This window comes from Nuphar pumila, chromosome 11 (assembly GCF_984573655.1).
Source record: "Nuphar pumila chromosome 11, dmNupPumi1.hap1.1, whole genome shotgun sequence".
Classification (NCBI taxonomy): Eukaryota; Viridiplantae; Streptophyta; class Magnoliopsida; order Nymphaeales; family Nymphaeaceae; genus Nuphar; species Nuphar pumila.
Window position 1 is genome coordinate 94521565 of NC_143259.1, and position 4121 is coordinate 94525685.

The 4121-nt window shown below is 40.9% G+C and overlaps 1 pseudogene; it reads right to left on the bottom strand.

Moving 5' to 3' along the window:
- Window positions 1–290: 290 nt before the first annotated feature.
- LOC149822526 (transcription factor MYB3 pseudogene) lies at window positions 291–3915 on the bottom strand (annotated as a pseudogene).
- Between the last annotated feature and the right edge of the window lie 206 nt (window positions 3916–4121).

A 4121-nucleotide genomic window follows, 5' to 3' on the forward strand; every position in this document is an offset into this window, starting at 1 on the left:
ATTTAAGGAGAGAGAGAGAGAGAGAGAGAGAGAGAGAGAGAGAGAGAGAGAGAGAGAGAGAGACTGAAATTGGCAACACAATCAATACCCTTGGCCCTCATCATGTAGTGAGCTAGCTGGGGAGTATAGACAACCAATCGATGGACAAGTGAAGGACGCTTTTAATGTGAAGAACAAAAATGGGAAAGGAATTAATTGCTCCCATCTAACTTAGATGAAAGTTGAAACCATTCCAATTTTATTATATCCCTTGGATACAGGCAACATTTATCAGCCAACCTAACCATTCCTTAACAAAGAGAAAGATCCTGACTCATATCCACATCACAGTCCAGAAATCCACTCAACAATTCAAAGTCCAAATGGTAGAATTTAGACTGATCGTAACAGAATTCCACTCCACTGCTCTCCAATTCACTCCCCAACAATCCACTGTAAATTCCTGCATCCCTTGCCTCATGAACTTGATTGTCATTTGGACCCTCCTCTGTTCCATCCCATCCGATGCTCGCAAAGTCGAAAAAACAGTCGATGTCGACGTCCAAATCGACTTCGGCTTCCTTCTCTAGCAGGTCACTCCACACTCTCTGGCTCTCTACACCAACCTTTTCGTTGGTGGTCTCTGGTGTGGAGGAAACTGGGAATGTGCTTGCTGGTGGCAGTGATTTCTGTTTTTTTTTTTCACGTTGCGGTTGATTTTGTGGTTTAGCTCCCTCATTGATAATGACTTTTTGCCCAAATGAGTATTCCAGTAATTCTTTATTTCGTTATCTGTTCGTCCCGGCAATCTTGCGGCAATCAGTGACCATCTGCAACACAGAGCAAGAGGGGTGTCAGCTGTCAGATTTTGGGGTGGCTGGTAAGCTCACAAGTAAAAAAAAAAAAAAACAAGGGTAGGTTTTGCTTTGAGGAGTGCTTCCGTGTTCCGGGCCCACTCACAGCTACACGGTGTAGGCCCCCACAAGAAATACTGTCATCTGATTTGGCTGTGTCAAATAAGTCTTTAGTTAAAAGCGTACTAAGCGTTCCATCCCTGTCGTTTTGTGCAAGGGCGACCTAAAATTAAAGGTGCAATTTGTGTGTATGTATCAATGTTATTAGTAACAATACTTTGAATCGGTTATTTTTTAAATAAAATATAAAAATTACTAAAAAATAAATTTTAATATTATTTTAATGGTTTTAACATGTGTCTTGATACATAATAATTTATTATTATTTTTGGACTGATACAAAACGATTCACTCGAGTATCGATTTCGGTAAATACAATTGAATTGGTGGCCAAGCGATTGAGGGCGGATATCCATACCGACGTCCTACCTGAATCCGAAACTGATTAAATCAGATTCGATTAATAATTGGATTTGGTTTTGGTATTGAGTATTGCATTCAAAATCAAACTCCAATACAAATAAGAATTGGATCTGAACTGAATCTGATTATTCGATCCTGGTAATGCCTAGGTCCAACACTCTGATTTTTTTACATTCCTCCTTTAGGGAACGTTTGTAAGCAAAAAAAAGCTCTGGTAGAAAAAGAAAATGTTGCCTATGAAAAGTTTTGATATGATATTTTTTTTAAATAAAAAAATTCACTTTTTTGGGTGGCATGAGAAAAATAAAATAAAAAATCTTTAAAAAATAAGAGATGAGGAGGTGGTGGAGGAGTTTCTTCGGCATGGTTTTCTGAGAGGTGGGTGATGGTCGGTGGTGGTGATGAAAAATTATTGTGGGGTGGTGGAGCTTCTACGACATCGATTTTCAGGATGTGGGTGATGGTGGGTAATGATTGATTGTGGGGAGAGCGGTTTTTCGTGAGTTGGACTCTGATGATGGTGGTGGTGAAAGAGCTTCTTTGACGCTATTTTTTGAGAGGTGAGTAATGGTGGGTGATAGTGGTAGTTGTGTGATGGATGGTGGTGATCGTGGTGGTGGTGAGATGTGGTGGGATGGATGATGGGGGTGGACCTCACCATCTTTTCTTGATAGGAAACATTCCACTTCTCTCCATGGATGAATGTTTCTTGTCAAAAAGTGTTTTTTTTAGAAAAATCTTCCGGTCTTCCTTTTGAAAGGGTAAAAAAAAATAGTACTCATTTTTTTTTCACTTTTTCTACATTATTTCCACTTTCAAAAGTACTCTACGGGCAAGTTTGGAAGAGAGAAAAACTTTCATAGAAAAAAAAGTTTTGCCTACGAGAGCTTTTGATATGAGAAGTTTTCAAAAAAAAAAATTTCGTTTGTTTGTGTAGCATGAGAAAACAGAGTGCGAAAATGTGAAAAACCAAAGGGCGGAAGAGGGTGGTAGTGATGGTGGTGAGATGGATGGTGGTGCTGATGGTGAGTAGTGGTGGGGGTGGTGAGATGGGTGTAAAAATAAATTCTCTTCTTAGAAAACTTTTCTCTACCTCTCTCACAGAGAAATATTTTTTTTTTATCAAAAACTGTACTTTTTAAAGAAAATCTCTTAGAGAAAAAGTCTCTTTTGTTTGGTAGAGCCGGAAAAATCGGTAAGAATTTTTCATTTTGCATCACTTTTCCTACATTTTTCTCGCTTCCAAATGTTCCCTATGAGAACAATGCACTTTCCCTGTGAGAAAAATCAGAAAAATAGCCGATTCAAACTTGCACCGTATTGATTTTCTGCCGATAGGATGCTTATCGGCTGATACAGGCCGATATGCACCGATACTGATAACATTGGAACACTTCGAGAACAGTGCACTTTCCAGTTCTAGCTTAGATTCTTATCTCGGGGAAATATTTTAGTATGATAAGTAGCTGTACCCATATCTTTGCCGCCAGCCCTAAACGGTTTGGCTTAATAGGAGGGGCCCTTGGCTGTTAGACGGGTGATTAGAGTTCCATTCTCGTGGGCATCAACCTCTTGCATATAAAAAAAGGGCAAGGGTGTCATGCCCTTTGCTCGTCCCAAAACAAGGTGACTCCAGGGGGGCAAAGGGGTCTTGGGTTTACATCATGGGAAAAATGACCCTAATTACGGTAGGTGTGGCCAGGAGACTAGGTCTCTGATCCGAGGGTGGTTTTCCGTCGCTTCTAGTGCTCAATCTGCCGATACAAGAATCCTGATGGCACCATAAATTTGTCACAGATGCCTAATCATCACTAGCCCTTGTCTCCACATAATATGTTATATTGAGGAGCCCATCAGAAATGGTAAGACCTAGTTACCTGTTGCCTAGAAGATTGTGAAGTCTCATAATCAGATCCTCTTCATCCTCTGATATGTTTCCTCTCTTAATGTCTGGCCTCAAATAGTTCAACCATCTCAATCTGCAGCTCTTCTCACACCTATTGAGACCTGCAAAAATTACCCATAACTCAGTTTTACACGAAAAGGAACAGGAAAACCTTATTCAAACCAGTACAGGGTCAATTTGATGACTGACCACCGAGCTCAGTATTTTAAGAGGCTTTTTGAAACATGGTAATAGAAATTTGGCCCAGATTACAATAAAAAAATATTTGGAATTTGTGATATTAGAACGATCAAAAGTGTGCCAAATTGACTCAAGTTATCGAGTGGGGTTCTAAGTTGCAGCAATCCCACTTGATCAGATAAGCCACAGCTCACACCAACTTGAACTGTACTGAACTGGCTGCACTATTTTAGGCAGAAAGTGAATTTAAGTTGGGAAGAAAACCAAAAAACGTCGCCCCCCTCTTTGGCATTTGGAGAAGAAAGTGTATCTGAAGTGAGAGAGAGAGAGAGAGAGAGAGAGAGAGAGAGAGAGAGAGAGAGAGAGAGAGAGAGAGAGACCTGCTCTAGGTGGGAGAGATCTCCATTTCTTGTCCCCATGAATTTTTATGTACTCTGATAATCTTCTATCTTCCTCTTCTGTCCACCCTCCCCTGTTCACAGTCTTCTTGCTGTGGCTCTGGGGCTTCACCATTTTCTCAACAAAAGAGAGAGCGAGAGCATTCGATCAAAGTCTTGTTTATTTTATACTCGCCAGTTCGCTCACTGCCCACATGCAGAATGCACAGAGGGCATCTAACTCCGGGGGGTGCCGACGCCTAAACGTGTTAGCATGTTTTGGCTCGGCTCCTATTTCAGCTCGGCTTGGAGCCAACTAGGTTCCACGTAGTCTGTTGCACA